This window comes from Tursiops truncatus, chromosome 5 (genome assembly GCF_011762595.2).
Source record: "Tursiops truncatus isolate mTurTru1 chromosome 5, mTurTru1.mat.Y, whole genome shotgun sequence".
Lineage (NCBI taxonomy): Eukaryota > Metazoa > Chordata > Mammalia > Artiodactyla > Delphinidae > Tursiops > Tursiops truncatus.
In genome coordinates this window covers 105,488,223-105,508,314 of record NC_047038.1, presented here as the reverse complement: position 1 = coordinate 105,508,314, position 20,092 = coordinate 105,488,223, and the positions used below count along the sequence as shown (strand labels likewise).

At 42.3% G+C, this 20,092-nt stretch overlaps 1 pseudogene; it reads left to right on the top strand.

Annotated features, from left to right (window-relative positions):
• Positions 1–1,592: 1,592 nt before the first annotated feature.
• LOC141278813 (toll-like receptor 2) lies at positions 1,593–18,817 on the top strand (annotated as a pseudogene).
• The last annotated feature ends 1,275 nt before the right edge of the window (positions 18,818–20,092 follow it).

Here is a 20,092-nt window from a genome sequence, read left to right as displayed (position 1 = left end):
AAGCAACTGACAAGGGATTAATATCCAAAATATACAAATAGCTCCTGCAGCTCAATATTAAAAAAACAAACAACCCAATCAAAAAATGGGCAGAAGATCTAAATAGACATTTCTCCAAAGAAGACATACAGTTGGCCAAAAAGCACATGAAAAGATGCTCAACATCACTAATTATTAGATAAATGCAAATCAAAAGTACAATGAGGTATCTGCTCACACCAGTCAGAATGGCCATCATCAAAAAATCTAAAAACCATAAATGCTGGTGAGAGTGGGCAGTAAAGTGAACCCTCTTGCACTGTTGGTGGGAATGTAAATTGGTGCAGCCACTATGGAGAACAGTATGGAGTTTCCTTAAAAACCTAAAAATAGAGCTACCATATGATCCAGCAATTCCACTCCTGGGCATGTATCTGGAGAAAACCATAATTCGAAAATATACAGGCACCCCAATGTTCATTGCAGCACTATTTACAATAGCCAGAACATGGAAACCACCTGAGTGTCCATCGACAGATGAATGGATAAGGAAGATATGGTACAATGGAATATTACTCAGCCATAAAAAAGGATGAATTAATGCCATTTGCAGCAACATGGATGGACTTAGAGATTGTCATACTGAGTGAAGTGAGTCAGACAAAGAAAGACAAATATATGATATTGCTTATATGTGGAATCTTAAAAAATGATACAAATGAACTTATTTACAAAACAGAAACAGACTCACAGACTTAGAAAACAAGCTTATGGTTACTAGGGGGGAAGGGGGAGAAGGGATAAATTGGGAGATTAGGATTGACATATACACACTACTATATATAAAATAGATAACTAATAAGGACCTACATAGCCCAGGGAACTCTACACAATACTCCGTAATGACCTATATGGGAAAAGAATCTAAAAAAGAATGGATATAGGTATATGTATGACTGATTCACTTTGCTGTACCCCCGAAACTAACACTACATTGTAAAAACTTAAAAATAAATAAAAATTGAAAAAAAAAAAGGATGAGTTGGGTGACCAGCCACCCCACTGGCCCAGGATGGAGGAGTTGCCTAGGACGTGAGACTTTCATGGCTAAAACCAGGACAGTCCAGAGGAAACCAGGATAGTTGATCACGCTAGGTGAGAACATGACCACTGGGGTCTTTGATGTGATATTAAACCCAAGCTGAGTCAGCAGCCGTGAGTCAGCCAGAGGAAGACTCAGCTGTGTGTTTTGTTGCCAAAAGAATAAACTGTGGAATAGCCCCACCTTGTTGATAAAACACGATGTTTTAAATACTGAAGTTTTGTTGCCTTTTGTTTTTCTCAGGTCATTCCTGTGAGAAAAGCTGGCCTAATACAGAGGTGTGGTCATGGAAACTTAGGACTGGGAGAGACCAAAGCTGGTCCCCGCCCAACCTCAGCCACTGAGCAGGGCACAGGGCACAGGGCAGGGCTTCCTGTTCCTCAGACATCTTCCTACTGGGCATCCTGCTTTCAGCATATGTACTGATACAAGTGCCTCGTGCGCCTTCCTGAATCACAACCCCCTCCCCACTCCCCCCACCTCAGTGAGGCGCCTAGCCCCTGGGAGGTGCTACACGGCAGTCCAACAAATGACAGTGACCTGTGCACAGCAAAGTGAGATGGGACTGAAAAGCTCACACCAGCGAAAGCTGGAGGCTGAGCTGCAGACGTTACTTGGCTTTGCTGCCTTTACCATATCCCGGTGACTTGAAGCAGGAGGTCCGTGGCTGGAAGACAGCCCCAGTGGCGTTGGCCGTCTCTCGTTGAGGCAACTGACCTTCACTTCCTGCAGACCACCTCTCTTCGTGAACCTCTCCTACTGCAGACGCTGTGACCCGGAGCTTCTCGGCTCCTCACAACCACTCCTCTTCCTGGCCTCACTCTTCCTCCAAGAGTGAGTGACAGCGTGACTGGGCCCTCGCCGCCTTCTCCTCCTTCCCAAAGAGCCCCACGCTCAGCTGGAACTTGCGCTTCTAAGCTGAGGACCTCCTAAGGAATCTCAGACCAGACTGACTTGACCTAGTGACCCAGGTAGATCATATCCACTCCCTCTCTGAACAGCACCCCCTGTGGTTGGGATATACTCCATGCCCCATTGTCAGGCTTGGCCTGATTTCTTGCTTTGGCTGTGAAATGTGGGCAGAGTGACAGTGTGCTAGTTTCCAGGAGAAGATTTAACAGGCGCCGCATGGCCGTTTGTCTCTTACGCTTCCCTTCTGCCACCGAAGGGCATGCTCAAATAGAGGCTTGTCTTTCAGCCTGGGATTCAGAAAGAGACAACCAAATACCTACTCTCTCTGTTTTCTACAGAACCTCCGAAGCTGATGGTATCATAAAAAGCACATCATTGAAAGGTGACTGTTTGCAAATGGGATCAGATCTCTAAGAATGACTGGATAGGAAGCTTCTGCCCAGTAATTATTCAAGGTGAAATGGAGAATTGATACATTCTGAAAGAGTACCTAAAATAATGCCAAGATCCAATACTCAGAGACCTATTACAAGTGACTTCTGAGAGAGACAAGCTTTAAGAGAGCTCTGCTTGCCCCACCTACAAAGGTTGGGTTATGGAGTGTGTGGGCTTTTGGTTTGAATGACAAGGTGTTGAGATAGTCTATTCTTAACAGAGCAACCAGAGCCGGAACTTTCAATATGTCATCCCGTGTCACACTTGCACTCCATACCCACCCGTGGCTTTCCATGACACGTGAGAGCCATGACCCCCAAGAGCCTGCATGACAGGATTCCCACCACCCCATCTCCCACACTGCCCTTCTTTCTCACTTTACTCCAAGCACTGGCCTCCTTACCATCTCTCAAAGACACCAAGAAAGCTTCTACCCCCAAGGCCATGCACCTGCTGTTCTCACCAGACAAAACACTCACTCCCTACATGTCCCCATGATACTCCCTCTCTCCCTTTAGGCTTCTATCCTGGTCTCACCTTATTGCCCACGTGGAGACTGTACTTCCTTGCCCTTTATCGCTTTTGTTAAAATCAAACACAGATGGAGACTAGACTTGAGAATTTCCTGAGTCGTCATACAAGCAAAGCTTAGTTTAACTTAGTTTTGCAAGACAAGTGAGGTTACTAATTCCTACTTAAGTTTTACATTGGTTTTACTTCTGTTTTTTATGAACTTTTGAAGCTTTGGATAATGAATTTGAGCACAAGTCACGTCACTCCTGGTTTGAAGCACTTCAGAGTCAATGTATAATATTGATGTTTGCTTTCTTCTGCAGTGAGAGGGCAGACCACATGTTCCAGATGATTTGACCACAGGTGGGTGCAGCTTACATTAACCTGAATTGCTGAGTCACTACCTAGAGCAAAATTTCCCTGGAGACTTGTCTGGACCCTCAGTGGTCTCTGTATATTTGTTACAGCAGCATAAGCTAAGCTATCCTGATTGATACCCATTCCCACATGCCATCAATCCCTCTCCCCTTACACTACCTTATTTTCTCCATAGTATTTATTATCACTTGACATGTTGTATATTTACATGTTTGTTTGTGGAGGTCATTAATGTTGCTCACCAAATATTTCCATCTCTCCGCCCTCTGGACATGTAGGATGGGGCCGTGTTCCAGAGTTTCCCTTGTGCACAACAACTGGCCCCTTTGGACTCATCCTGGGTCCCAATGTGACACACAGACCCTAGGCTGGTCCCCACGATCCCTAAATCTTGGTGTTCATGCCCTTGCATAATATTCTCCCCTTGAGTATGGGCAAGAGCTGTGACTTACTTCTCACCAATAGAATGTGGTGAACGTGATGGGGTGTCGGTCCTATAATCATGTCACGTTGTATAAGACCCCTGTCTTGCTAGAAGACTCTGTCTGTGCCTCCGGCTTTGAAGTATCAGCCGTCATAAAGTAAATGGTTGTATTAGAGACGCTCACGTGGCCCCTAGGAGCCAACAGTGACCCTGAGCTAGAAACAAATCCTCAACCCACGGCTTCAGGAAATGAATTCAGCCAAAACCCTGAGAAATATTGGAAGGACTCTTTTGCTGGTTTAGGCTGTGGTGAAAGCCCCAGTCAGTATCTGAATTTCAGCTTGATGAGACCCTGAGCAGGGGACCCAGTGACGCTGCCATGTTGGCCTACCCACCCACCTGACAAGAATTAAGCTCCATGAGGGCAGAGATTTGTTTTGTTCGCTTCTAATTCCCCAGCATTGCTTGGCATATAGTGAGCACTCAATAAATATTTATTGGATGAACGAATAAATGGAAAAGAACTTTGTTTTGTTTAACTTAAGAGAGAGACACTTGCCTATAATAAATTATTCATTAAATATAACATGTTAAATATAGTATGTTTTGAAAAGTCTAAAGCAACTAAAACTCTGTCATGAGTTTCTTACTGAGTTCCAATTCTCATTATGCACAAGGATGATATGATTTGATCCATGGTAGGAACTAAATTTATGCTAAAAAAAAATAGGACAATATAAAATGAGTGTTTCTTAATCCAGATAAATAAAACAAAACTTTCATTGGTCTTAACCGTGTCATGAGAAATTGGCTGTTAGTATTTTTGCCAAACTTGGAGAGTATGTCTGGAATAGTCTGGTTTACAACGTAGGCTACATAACGAACAGGAAGTCACATAGTGGAATCTCGTTGTCAAATAAGAGCCTCAGAATGAAAGCCATGAGGACAGGCCTCGATTTACAGTAAAGCCATTTCTCATGTAGGGGACTTCATAAGGATTTATTTCATAGTGATGGTTATACTTGTCCTGAGAAATGAAAGAAATTGGGACAGCCAGACTCGAACATGTAGATATTTTGTGACAATGTTATATTGCAAAGTGGCTTCCCTTTGTCAACCGTCACACTTGTGGATTCCTTTCCTACTACTTGTGATAGGCACAATAATCGTCTCCCAAAGACATCCACATTTTAATCCCCAGACCCTGTAAATATGTTATGTTACACGGCAAGGAGGAATTAAGGCTGCAGATGGAATTAAGGAGGCTAATCAGCTGGTTTTGAAATGGGGAGATTATTCTAGATTCTCTGGGCGGGTCCAATATAATCATAAGTGTGTTAATAAATGAAAGAAGGAGACCAGAGTGTCAGAGTCAAGGTCATTCCTTGACTGGTTAGCTTGCAATTGGGGTAAAACCTCAGATACGATCACTTCTGGACAGTGCTGTATTAGTTCCCTATTGCTGCTTTAACAAATTACTGCAAATTTAGTGTCTTTAAGACAAGAAAAAAATTTTAATCTGATAGTTTTGGAGGTCGGACACTGGGCTAAAATCCTTTCTGGAGAAAAGTCCGTTTCCTTGCCTTTTCCACCTCCCAAAGGCAAGCTAACCAGTTGGCTTGTCACAGTCCCATGGATGCTGGCAGAACACAGGAGACCAGTGACAAAGGATAATTTCTTACAGCAATGGCAGCAGCTAGAGTACCAGCATTTTGCATGGTTCACTGAGCCCAGATTCCCATGGGGCAGGGTGACGAGGGCCCCGTGACACCTGCACACACAGTGGGGTGTATGACAGCAGAGGATCGCTGAGCTTGGGGAACTCAAATCTTTCCAATTGGGCAGTAAGCACGCCTGCTCTTTGCTCCCAAGGAAGGTACTACTGTATCTTCCAATGCTGAAAAGTAGTAGTAAGAATAATAAGCATGAGAACAGTGGTTTTAACTTACAAACTACTTTTCACATCCACCATCTAATTTAATCTTCTTAACAATCCCGTAAAAAGGTAACACTCGCAAGAAATTGAGGCCCAGAAACACTGACTGACATGCAGAAGACCACCGACCCAGTGAGGGTGGGGTCACCACATCCTGTCGCCATTTTTCATTCTACTACTCTTGGCAAATCCACCCATTTGTGTAGCTCTTCACCCTCGGAAGGTATGAAGCTCAGAGTAGTTTTTCAAGCTCTCACCCTGGTGACATGCACATGGTAGAGACTGAAAGGCAGCTGATAGAAAGAACATGGGCTATGGAATTAGGTGACTGGAGTTCAGATCATGACTGTGCTTCTTACTAGCTTCTCTGACCTCTACGGGCCTCGGTGTGCCCATCTGCAAAATGGGGTTCATAAATCTTTCACAGGGATGCTGAGAGACTTTCACCTTATGTGTAATGTTCATGTTGTCCCTCTTGGAATTACTTGCACAACTTATGTCTTCCCTGTAAGACTGTGAGTTTTTGTTCTCAATCGAAGTACGACTTACAATATTATGTTAGTTTCAGGTGTAGGACACAGTGATTTGATATTTTTATAGATTATACTCCATGTAAAGTTCTTATAGAATATTGGCTATACTCCCTGTGCTGTACAGTACATCATTGCATCTTATCTATTTTATTCCTACGAGTGTGTACCCCTTAATCTCCCTCACTCATTTTGCCTCTCACCCACACCTTTCCCCTCTGGCAACCACCAGTCTGGTGTCTGTATCTGTAAGTCTGTTTCTGTTTTGTTAAATTTATTCCTTTTTAAAACTGTGAGCTTCTCGAGGGCAGGGGCCATGACTTTGTGCTGTTCACCCCAGCAACTAATTCCATGTCTGACAGAAGGACACGCTGAGTAAATGTTGTCAACAGAAAGCCAATGTCTGGCCCCTCGTAGGTGCCTGACCGTCCTGGTCTCTTGACACCCTCCCTTGGCAGGCCGCCCCTTTCTGGGTTGGCTTCCCGCACGATGGCTTGTGCTGGGCATGGAGTGGTTCCAATAGGAAGTTCAGGTCCCCCAGAGCAGTCGCTTTCATTTCCTAAAACTGAAATTTCTGGAAACGTGATGCAAGAGTGGAATTTGACTGAAGTCACTCCCTGGACAGCCTGCGGCAAGACAGAGTTGTCCTGCCCGCTTCCTGGCAGAGCTGGGGTTGGTCCAGTTGTGCAAGTTTCTGAGATTTCAAGCAGAACTAATCTTCCTGTGTGCCCGCGGTGCAGGGAAGCTTCCTCAGCAGAGCTGGCCCGCGGTCTTGGAAAGGAGAGCAGCGACCTTCCCCTCCCAGAGCAGTCCTAGGTCTCTCTCCTCCAAAAGGAACAGTATGCTATTGTTGGGCCTTCGGTTGTGGCCTGGAGCCGTTCCTTGACAAAGAGGCAAAACATGTTCTCAAATGGAGTGTGTTCCTCCCCTGGAGTGGGTTTCCTGGAGTGGGTTCCTCCCCTCCTCCTTCCTCTGTCCCCTCCCCTTTCCTGGACTCTATTCTCTGCTTCTGAGGGGGTCCCCGCCTCTTCCCTAATACTTTGCCTTCATTGTCCCAGTTGAACCTGCCTGAGGCCACACCATTTGCTCCCAATTTGCACCTCCACCTGTGTCATCAAACCCTCATTTTCTGAGAGAAACTGAGCTTCTCTAGTTGGTAAGAGGGAAACAACATTCATCTTAAAGTCGGAAGCCCCATAATATTTACATTCCTTAGTGTATTTACCTTTTATCAAAGGGGCTTATTCGTCCAAGTGAACGCTCTCTATGGCATCATTTTCATACAGAATTTCTTGTCAGTTAGTCCTTTCCAGGTCCCTCAAGGAATAATTCTTTCTTGATAACGCCTGCTTCTTTGAGAGTGACATGGGGGGAGGGTCGGTGACTTTATATTTGGTTGACATTGGATAAGGTCTTTTCTCACCTGTTGGGTCTTCTGCCCTCATTGGACCAGAAAGATAGGTTTGGGATCTGATTATCTGAGTGGCAACAGTTATCTGGTAATTTTCCTGGCAGTCAGCTTAAGATTAGAAACAAATGCTTTTTTAGGAAAGAGTGGGGGGAAAAAATCTACCCAGATATCCACACCCATTCATATTGTTTAATTTTATCTCGGAATTTTTATTATCTGCCAACACAGCTTTGAGTTCTGCAATTTCATGGGTCTAAGAGTTCCTCAGTCAACAGAGCCACAGTCTGCTTTCTCTTCTCATCCACCCCACCACTGTGTACTTTTGTCACCAAAGATTATTTTTCATATGCTGAATGTTTGTGCACAGATATGGACAGGCAGCTTCATTTCTCCAGTTGATTTTCCACAAAATAAATACAATTATTCTTTTGGCTCTACTGACAAACAACTCATAGCACTCCCAAAGGCCAGGCACTGCTTGTGCTTTGCAGAAGGCACTTTGCCTAATCGTCATAACAACCCTATTAAGTTCATTTTACAGAGATGATAACTGGAGAGGGTCACGCAGTTAGCAAGGGGACCCACAACTTCTATCTGTAACCACAGCACACACGGCCTCCCTACTGTACTTTCATGGAAGACCTGTTTTAAAAACACTTTGAAATATTATTTCTCACAACAAACAAGAGTCATAGTATCCTAACTTTCTAAAAGTCAATCTGGACTGTTGGACAGATGGACAGTTAAGGGAGGACCAGACCCCACTGTAGCAATGGCAGGTTCATGGTTGTCGAGGTTATATTTCCGCTGTCCCCCCAGATTCTGGGGTGTTGGGGGCAATGGCCCCTTGAATCAGGAAATAGAAAGGTGGCTGTGGGCAGAGCAAGTGACTGTGTGAGATCCCTTCCCCCGGACGAATGTTCTCATTATTTTTCTCCTGATCCATCAACATTTGGGTTAGACTGGCTGACCTACAGCAAACTAGAGCAGGAACTAAGTTCCCACAGTTTAAATGCCTCTTAAAAAATAATAGCTAACACTGAGCCTGTACCAGCTTCTGGGCATTATACCCTGGCTAAGAGCTATCATTCCCCTTTAACAGATGTAAAAACTGAGTCTAGTGATCTGCTCAGTCATAACGCTAGCATGTGGAAGAGGTTTGAACGCGAGTCTGACGACAAAGCTCTGGCCCTTTTGCTCCATTGTCCCCATAACGCTGTGGACGAGGGGCAGGACTCTTTTATGCTGAGCCCTGGAAACCAGTCGGGTTCGGCGTTGGATCTGTGCTCTGTGGTGCATGGGCCACGGTTGGCGGCTGAACTGATTCAGTCCAGAAGCTGATTTATGGCAGCGATTCATGTGAGTCCTTTAGAGCTGGAATAGCATATTCTTATCAACTTATATTTTAGTATGTATGCAGGAAATAAGGGAAAAGCTGTTATGAGCCAGGAAGGATAACGGTCATGATCATGACAATACCAGCTAACAGTTATTGATCTCTTTGTATGCCAAGTTTCTGTTAAGCACATTATATGCATAAACTCGCTTAAACAGGAGGGAAAGTCAACTGGTGTTGAGAAGGTCCCATACAATCATCATTTAGCTTCCTTCTCAAAATAGTAAATGGTATCATTTCAGACAATGTTTGTTTTGCTTAAGTGTCTCATATGAGGCAATCACACTTGAATTGCGCAATGCATTTGGGCAACATTTGTATGAAGAAATCTTGCAACAAAATAGGGGCACTTACATACGCACTATGAAAAATCTAGCCTTTTCTATTATTTGAGGGTTCAGTCACATTCTCATTGAATAGTATTATTCTCATTGAGTAAAACTAGCAAGCTTATGAAGCATAGGCATTTGTCTATGGAGATCTAGTGAAATGCATGGTGCAGGGACTTTAAAATCAGACAGTGAGGTTCCAATCCTACTTATGTCACTTGACAAGTCCTGAACCCTTCCGAGCCTCTTTAAATTTAAAATGCAGATAATGCCTGCCTCATAGACTTGTTAAGGCATTAAACAAACATACATTAAACTTCAAGTGGAGATATTAACACAAGATCAGTCTTAGTATAAGCATCTGCTCCCACCCCTCCATCCCGCTTTGGAGCCTACCTGCCAACCTTGACAGTGTTCCCTGACTTCTCATCCATTCTTCAAGCTCTATTCTGTGCCCCATTTTATGGTTCTTTATTTCCTGATTATCTTGATTTATCCATTTATTTATTCAAAGGTTTTTATTGAACACATACTATATACAAGTCACTGGGTAAGCACTGAGAATACAATAGTGAGCTAAACAATTCTTTTTATGGCCTCGTGAGAGAGACAGGCACTAATCACACATGTGGGAGGATATAGTTACAAACTAAGCTAAATGCTATGAAGGAAAGGAACACACATCTAGGCTGAAGAGTAAGGGAAGTGAAGGTGAGTGGAGACCTGAAGGAGAAGTGAGAGTCTCTATGGCAGGTGGTGATGGTGCAGGTGGAGGTGGTGGTGATGGTGCAGGTGGAGGTGTTGGTGATACTGTAATGATGGAGGTGATGGTGCAGGTGGAGGTGGTGGTGATGGTGCAGTGGGGATGCTGGTGCTAGTGGTGGAGGTGCTGGTGATGGTGGAGGGGATGGTAGTAGAGGATGGTATCCACAGCACAGGGAACAGCATATGCAAAGGGTCTGTGGTGGGTGGAAACTCCGTGGGTCTGGAAACCTGAAAGTCTGATGTAGCTGATGTGGCAGCACACAGACGGTGAGGGTGAGAAGAGGCAGAGACCAGAACTTGAAGCACAAGCCACACCACAGACCCTGCAGGAACTTGTAGCCTATGTTAAATACATGGATCCTAATCCTAAGAACAATTTGGAAGCCACAGAAGAATTTTAAACTTGAGGTGGGGTGAAATGATCAGATTTGCATTGTTAAAAGATCATTCTAGATCTCTACTGTCCAGTAATGGTAGCTACTAGCCACACATGGGTATTGAACACTTGAAATGTTGCTGGTCTTAGTTGGAATGTGCTGTGAATGTAAAATACACACTGGATTTCAAAGACAGTGTAAAAAAGGAATGTAAAATATCTTGTTACTTTTTTCATAATCTTTACATATTGGAATGGTAATATTTGGGGTTAAATAAAATGTAATTAAAATCAGTTTTACCTGTTTCTTGCTTACCTTTTAAAATGTAACTACTAGGACATTTAAAATTACATAAGCAGCTCCCATGATATTTTCATTAGAGGGGGCTTCTCCAGAGGCAGCGTGAAGAAGGAGCTACGGAGAAGGCGAAGCAGGTGAGACCATCAGGAGGTTGTTTTCATAGTCCAGGCAAGAGGTGAAGGTAGCTCTAACTAGGTTGATGGAAGTGGGAGTAAAAGGAGTTGGATGGATTCGAGGTAAAATCAGCAGAACTAAGTCTTGTAGCAGATGCTTCTGGATAGATGGTGGTGCCACATGTTGAAATAAAAAACACTAAGAGAGGACCAGCCTTGGCAAGAAGTATCATGAGCTCAGACTTGGACATGCTGAGTGGACATGCTCTGAGACATCCACGTGGACGCATGTCTCCAGAAGGCAGTTGCCCATCTAGGTCTGCAGCTCGGATGAGATGTCTGCATGGGAGACTTAAATTTGAGAGGTATTGGCATAGAGATGAGAATAAATGAGACTCCTTAGGAAGAAAGCAGCCAGTGAGGAGTGGCCTAGGACCTAGACTTGGGAAACAGGGCAAGGGAGGATAAGTCTGTAAAGGAGCATTGAAAAGGAAGCCTAAGTATGTGGGGTCATGGAAGCCAAGGGAGAAGCAAAGAAGGAAGGAGTGTCAGCAAGGAGATTTGTTCTGACAGGTTAGGCAACAGGAAGAATACAATGTATCTGGGAGTTAGCAGTACGGCAGTCATTGATGACCTTTGCAAGTGCTGGTTGCAGTGATAGGGGTGGAAGCCAGCTTGGAGTAGACTAAAGACTGGGCAAGAGGTGAGGAAACAGAGACAGGAAGTATAAAGAGCTCTTTCCAGAAGTTACTCGATGAAGGAGGAGAGAGAGAGAAGCTTGAGGGAGATGAGAATTTGTTTTTGTTTGTTTATTTGAAATAAATATGGAAAAGACTTGAGGATGTGTAAACACTGGTAGGAATGATCTGGTTGAGATGGAGCGGTGGAAAATACAGGAGAGAGAAAGGATACTAAGCAGCACGTGGTTCCTGAGATGGCAGGGAGGGAGCGTCTTGATTGAACCAGGTGGGGCTGGCGGCCATTCTAGGAGGGAGCCCTCTCCTACTGCAGCAGGAGGGGAGGGTGGGTGTGGGTAGGAGCTCGGCAGTGAGAAGTTGAGGGGATCTCTGTGGATGGCTTTAATTTCCTCTGCGAAATAAGAGGCAAAGTCATCCCCGAGAGCATGTGGGGAGGCAGAGAATGCCAGTGGCTGGAGGAGGGTGGAGGGTGAGGTGGGTTGGCTAGAAAAGCGTAATAAAAGTGCCTGGTCTCCTCTAAGTCCATAGGGACCTTTCAGGTTTAGGACTTTGTCACACAGGAGGAATAGGAACATAAGGAAAAGAGAGTGGTGGCTCTAGAATTTCTATTTAGAAGTGGTGATCTGACTCAGGGGTGAGAGGGCTTGAAGCTTTTTGTACACTATTTTCCATTACATGATAGTGAGAATACACCAGCTGTTCATACGGAAGGGCAGGGAAGGTTTCTGGAGATTGGGGGGAGGGAAAAGCCCTCTCCTTCCACTCCGTGTTTGGTGACACCACTGGCAAGAGGGTTTGCGGGGGTGGTAAGTGTGTCTTGGAGATTCTGAGGTAAGAAAGACTGCATCATCCCAATTCCCCAAGACCTCCTTCTGTCACCCCCAGTGCCCCTGTGCAACGGGCATGCATATTCAGACCATCCGGTGGCCACACCCAAGCTGGTATTTTCCCTGTAAAAAAGGGGGAAGAACCCAGCGAACCAGAAATTTGGGGCCAAGTATGACTCTCCACAGAATGCTTAGAGGATGGGAACCTTGGGTTCTGCTGACCCTTCCACCTGTGAGCTCCAGCTTGCACCAGGCATTGGCCTGAATCTACACTAAATAAGGAAGAAAGACAAGGCAGGAGATGACCAACGGGTTGGGGGAAGGGGAGGGAACAGTGGACTCTGAGCAAGACGCAGGAGGCTGAGTTAGTCATTTTGAACTTGGACAACTGTTTGTAATCCCCGGGTCCAGGGAGAGACCAAGGTAGTTCAGGGGAGGAGCTCAGGGGACGAAGGGGTATAGGAACCGAGAGGTGATGAGTGGGTCATCTTTGTGAACAGTGAGGCAGCTGGGCTCCTGGAAGATCTTAAGAAGAAGTCTGTGAGCAGATGCCAAAGTCTTCGACAAATGAGAGGAAGGGAGTAGGAGGTCAGCTGATGGTGAGAGACAGAGGAGGGCATGAGGGCAAATGGCGTATGTGAGCTGGGAGCCTCAGAGGGACTGGTTTTCTTACAAAAGGTTGGGGAGATAAGTCAGTGACTCACACATTTGATCAGGGAGTGGAGTTCCTGGATCTGATGATGCCTTACGCTACCCTACCCTAACCCTAACCCTAACCATGGATTTAATCCCATAGATTTAATCCCATCATATAAACCAACATTTAGTACAAATCATCTCTTAGCAATCTAAAAGGGCTGGAGCTGGCACATGGTAAATAATGTATACACAGTCAAATCTGTTCCAGTGATTGACAGCTCAAGGAAGCCATAGCTGAGGGAGGAGCAGAAGGACACTGGCAGGACACACAGGATCAGACCAGAAGATGAGGCCGTAACCGACTCAGGCCGGAGGAAGCCGTGGCCATAGGCAGCAGAAGAGGAAGGAAACACATGGCAAATTTTTTCTTTGGTGACAAATTTAATTTTGTCAATGTTGACTTTTTCTTAAAAAAGTCCTCATAATTTTTTGTCTGCAGAAGAGATAATTCAGGAGTTTGCTTTGGCTTTATGATTTAATATCTAAATAACTAAATTTGCTAAGTTAAAAATCTTGTACTTCCTTAAGCTTTTAGGTTTGACTAACTATTCGTAAATCTACTAAATTTAAACATCAGTTTAAAAGGGACTTTGGCTTTTGTTTGGTCCCATTTACAAACTTAGCTAATTAAACTTTTAATTAATTTTAGCAGCATTTATAAATGTAATATATTTGATGTTCTCTTTAAGTGTCAATTGTTTGACTTAGTAAAACTTTCCTGAGTTCTTAAACAATTCTAATATAACTAATACACTTATAAATATGGTAAAGTTTAAGCTCTCTTAAATGTTTCAATGTATGATGAATGTTTCAATCCGTGTTTCTACAAACAATGAAAAATTTCAACTTAAAACCACAAGTATAAATGAAATATACATTTTAAGTTGGAATTACAAGCTTGACCTTGACTCTAACACACCAAATTTAAAAAATGTGACAAGTCTTTAAAACCCAAATATTCATAGATTCCTTAACACAAAATATGAATATAAATACTAATTATAAGTCTTCCAGAGATTGCATCCAGAAACTTTTTGGGTCAAGTATGACTGTCCATACAACGGCCAAGAAGACAGCAACCTCCAGGCTTTGAAAGATACTTACACACACGTAGGAAACCATTACATCATCATACATAATTTGGGAATTCATTCATAGAGAGGTGGCCAATGATATGGCCTAAGAAGCTGGCAATATTCTTGTCTGTGACCGTGACTGGTACACACTGGACCCTAGTTATGCTTTGTAACAGGACTGAACCTAGAGAAGGCAGTGGTCACACAGCTCATGTCCCTGGCTCTGAGTTATTATCATGAGCTCATTTTTTCCATGCACATGGAAGGCAGCAACTTCTACCCAGACTGCCACATCACATGGTTGGATTTAGCAGTTATTTGATTCTTAAGATATTTCAATATATTTCCCAAGGCACTCCAAAGAACTGAGAAATTGATAAAATTCTGCCTTCTTTTCATATTCTTCCTGACTGATGAGGCCATACAGATATTAAAATGATACCAGCTGCTTGCTCATGGTTTTGTCTGACTCTGTGCTTGGAAACAATACACTATATTTCTTCATTCTCATCTTTAAACAAGGTCAGCTATTGTGCAGCAAGGGTAGGAAGTTGGGGCGAGAAGCCACTGGTCAGACTTCTCTCCTTTGCAGGCCCACCTGTGTCTGCAATGTCCATACTCCATTCCTCCAGACCCAACTGATGCTCTGAAAAGGCATGTCAATCCACTACTCAACAAGTAATAGTTGGGACTTCCCTGGTGGTCCAGTGGTTAAGAGTCTGCCTTCCAATGCAGGAGACGCAGGTTTGATCCCTGGTTGGAGAGCAAAGATCCCACATGCCACAGGGCAACTAAGCCTGTGCACCACAACTAGAGCCCATGCGCCCTGGAGCTCCCGTGCCGCAACTAGAGAGCCCTCATGCCACAACAAAAGATCCTGCGTGCTGCAACTAAGACCCGAATCGGCCAAATAAATAAATATTTTTTTAAAAAAGCAAGTAATAGTTGATTAGTGCCTACTGTGTTCTCAGGGCTGGGAATACTTCCTTGCACAAAGGAGAACAAAGTCCATGACCTCATGAAATTTACATCCAGCCACATTCAGCAGCTGTGTGTGAATTTGAAATCTCCTTTTCTATCATCTACCACCAGTCTTGCAACAGATGAAAGTTATTTGCATTGCCCTTGAGAGTTTTGTATATTTGGACCTAACCTATACAAACTTACCTCATATATCATCTTCATGGTTTGGCCCTTTGCATCTGGGATAGTGCATCAGAGAACTTGAAGTAAAGTCTCTTTCCCTCTCTTTTTTCATTTTCCCAAGTTTTAGATTCCTGAAATATTCACAGATTCTCTAAATTAAAAAAAAAAAAACCAAGACTTTTATGGACTTTCTGTTCTGAATTAACTTAAGTTTGATGCTTCCAATCCTTGGAGTTAGGTACCAAGAAGTCTGAAATCAATGTAGAAGATCAGTCACTTGGGCTGACAGATGAAGCAGTCAGTTTTACTCTAAGAGATTTTATTGGTCTTTGTTTCTTCTTTCTTCCTTTCTTTTTTAAAAAAATGAACATTTAGACCATTCTTACTAGGAATATCTTAATTTCTGGAATCATTATAGTCTGATGAGTTTAGTCCTGGAATGGACTTTGTAAAATTTGGGTGATGAATTGCTCTGATTACACATGAGTGGTATTCCAAGGCAGAAAGCTGAAAATGAGCATTCCAGAAGGAATAAAACCATCTGAATATGATATTAGAAGATTTTATATTTCTAGGTAGTTTGGACTTCCTGAGTTACTTAAGAAACAATTTTCTTTCCATCAGGAAATATCTTAGTCAGGTCTCTTTTTGTTGCAAGTGAGAGAAATTAATGTAAACTTATTAAAGTAAAAGGAGACATTTTATAAGCAAGGCAGGATGGCCTGCTAGAGAAATTAGGTGTTTTCTCCTTCCTTCTCTAAAAGGCAAGCAAAAGGTTAGCTTCTCCATTTTGGAGGCCTGATATATCCATCCTTTGCTCTTGGAGAGAAGAGGATGTTTTAAAGTCGGTTTTATTGATATAATTTATATATAATAAAATTTATCAATATAAAAAGTACAGTTTGATGAACTTGACAAAGAGATACATCATGTAACCACCATCGCGATCATGATACAGAACATTTCTATCACCCCCAAGAGTCCCCATATGCCTCTATGCAATCAATCCCCTCTCCAACCCGGCTCCCTGATACCCCTGCTTTCTGTCATAGTTTTGCTTTGTGCAGAATTTAAATCTAAATGAATTGTGTAGAATTCATTTAAATGAATTCTATAGTATGTATTTGTTTGTGTCTGACTTCTTTCACTTAGTATAATTCTTTTCAGATCATCAATATTCTTGCATATTTCAGCAGCTCTGCCTTTTTATTGTTGAGTGGTATTCTATCATATACACATACAACGATTTCTTTATCTGTTCATGAGATGATAGATATTTGGGTCATTTCTAGCTCTGAATAAAGTACATGCTTTTGTGTGGACTTATTTTTTCATTTCTCGTGGGTGATTACCTAGGATTGAGATTGTTGCTTCATTAAGTGCATATTTAATTTGATAAGAAACTGTCAAACTTTCCCAAAGTGGGTGTATCGTTTTGCATTGCCAGCAGCAATGTATGAGAGTTTCAGTTGTTCTACATCCTCGGTATTGTCGGTATTGTCAGTCTCTCATTTTAGCCTTTCTAGTGGGCATGTAGTGGTATCTCAATGTGTACCCCCTGCCCGAGTTTTATTGAGATATGATTGACGTGTAGTATTGTATTAGTTTAAGATGTATAACATAATGATTTGATATATGTATATATAATGTGAAATAATCATCACAATAAGTTTAGTTAAAATCCATCATTTCACATAGTTACTATTTTTTTCTGGTGATGAGAAGTTTTAAGATCTACTCTTAGCAACTTTTGAAGGTATAATAACAGTATTACTAAAACAGTATTACTAACTATAGTCACCATGCTGTACATTACATTCCCAGAAGTATATATCTTATAACTGGAAATTTGTACCTTTTGACCACATATAAAGAGGTCAATTTCACTCTGAAAGGTTTTGTCAATCTTTCAAGTTTCCAAAATATTTAGAACTCAGAAATACTGCTCTTCATATGAGATCACAAGTAACAGAAGACACTCTTACACTCAGGCCCACAGTGAAAAAACTAATAGTAAAACAAGTTGAAGTAACTAAACAATAAGATTTGAAAATCAGTTATTGAATATAGAACTGGAAGACTGTACTTCAGGAAAATGGAAAATGGGATGGCTGCAATTCCATGATAAGACCAGGCCCAACAGAAACTGTAATAACAACAGAGCTTAGCTATGAGAATTTTCCACAATGACAGAACTTTAAAAACATGCTTTTATATTAACTAAAGATATTCACAGTTGAAACTGCCAAAACTTGCTTAATACCATATCTCCCTTCTCAATATTTAAAATCCACAGGATACTCGGACCTCAGTGAACATTTGATGGTTGGAGCATAACTGAAACAGTCAGTTCAAAGGTTCTCCCTACATACTTTGATTTTAAGACAAAATAATCTGTAAACTCGGGACAATGTTGCTTTCTCTAGAAAAACCTGACTAACATTGATCTTTGTCAGTGTACACTTGGTTCTTTACTTAACTCTTACCAGTGGTCAGAAAAGGTAACATACTTGAATTTATCCAGTGTCAAACTATACAATCTAACACTCAATGTTTCCCAGACACTAGGCATATTAGATGTTAGCAATATAGTCTTTTATTTTGTCACATCTTAAAGAACTTTACATTTTCAGGTACATGTCGAAGATGCTCCCAGGTACTTCCTTCTTCTTGGAAAGTAAGCAAGAAAATAAAACTTTCTCTAAGGAGCAACTTGATTCTTTTCAAAAACTGAAGATTTTGGAAACTGGTGGCAACAGTTTCGTTTGCTCCTGTGACTTCCTGTCTTTCACACAGGGGCAGCAGGCCCTGGCCCAGGTCCTGATCGACTGGCCAGAAGAATACGTGTGTGACTCTCCATCCTCCGTGCGGGGCCAGCAGGTTCGGGACACCCGGCTCTCGCCTTCTGAATGCCACAGGGCAGCTGTGGTGTCTGCCGTGTGCTGTGCCCTTTTCCTGTCGCTCCTGCTCGTGGGAGTTCTGTGCCACCGTTTCCACGGACTGTGGTACATGAAGATGATGTGGGCCTGGCTCCAGGCCAAGAGGAAGCCCAGGAAGGCTCCCCGCAGGGACATCTGCTATGACGCCTTTGTGTCCTACAGTGAACGGGATTCCTACTGGGTGGAGAACCCACCAGGAGCTGGAGCACTTCAGACCTCCCTTTAAGTTGTGTCTTCACAAGTGGGACTTCATTCCTGGCAAGTGGATTATCGACAATATCATTGACTCCATTGAAAAGAGCCACAAAACCATCTTTGTGCTTTCTGAGAACTTTGTGAAGAGTGAGTGGTGCAAGTACGAGCTGGACTTCTCCCATTTTCGTCTCTTTGATGAGAACGACGATGCTGCCATTCTCATTCTGCTGGAGCCCATTGAGAAAAAGGCCATCCCCAGCAGGAAGGGTTTCAGTTGAAGAATGATTCTAGTTTTTAAAAGAAAAATATCTATAAAATGAAATATTCTCAGGTTTCAAAATTCAGCTCTATGTTGATTCAGAGTTTTACTATTATGATTTTGCATAGGCACTAATAAATAGTATTCTTCAAAAGTTACAGATGTTATTGAAATCTCTTCAAAGTAGAAAAATTTTGAAGAATGAGCATTTGCGTACAACAATCTGTGTATTAGTGCAAGGATTACAGCAGATTTTCATTAAGTGATTTTTGACGGATATATTTATTATTTTCTCTATTACAAAATATTTTATGTGAACAAGACAGTGTTTTTTGATAACTTCATTTTAGAATTTCAGTCAGATTCTCAAAAAATAGATACCATGAGAGTTACTTTTTACCAAATTATCTTTTCATATTGTGTTCATTTTCTAACTTTTTTTTTTTTTAAAATAAGCTGTGTAGGCAGTTAGAGGAGGTCTTATACTGAAAAGAAGCTAAGGCGTTTTGGAGTCTAACCTGGGATTTGCCACTTGGCTCTGAGCCATATGACTTGAGGCAAGTTCTTTAATCACTTGAACTGAATGCGTAATAATATCAGAACTATTTATTTCACATGTTATTATAAGACTCAGGTGAAAAGATTTATGTGAAAGTCCTTCGAAAACGTGAAGAACTGAACACGTATAAGGATGTGCCTTAGTAGAAGGTGCTAATAGCTTTGCTGAGAGTGTAGAGAAAGATACACTGCATGTAGATGACACTGGTAGTAAGTTGCGGGTAAATACATAATTTCTACTTAACTTTGTCAGAATATTCTAATCAAATTTGGGATTACAAAGCAATAACATCAGTCAATCTAGGCAGCTCAACTAGAAAAGACATATAGAGAAAGAACAGAGGTTTTCAGTTTCAGGGCAAAAAATTGGAAAGAAGTTTTCTGAAGGACACACGAGAAATCATGAGGAAGAGAGGGGGAGATTTTGAAGTAATAAGAAGAAAGTGTTTCAGACAGCTGGAGAGCCTGGATGGTCAGGGATGCAGAGAAATGTCCCCACGGTAATCATTAAACTGTATAGAAAAACAGACTCCATCCCCTCAAATTCATATTCATGCCTATAGATTAAGTTTGCCTAAGGCTGGAGCCTTTGATGAAGACTAGGCATGTGGAATAGGGTAACGCAAAGAACCCTGGGTTTAGGGTAAAATTCTGGTTTCAAATCTCAATTCTGGCACTTAGAATTTGCATGGCATTTCCTCCTGTGTCAAAGAGGAACTAGAATGCTTCTTCAGCCTCCAATCTCAATTTGGGAAGGTCAAATGTAATTATGAAAATAAAATATAGTTTATGAAT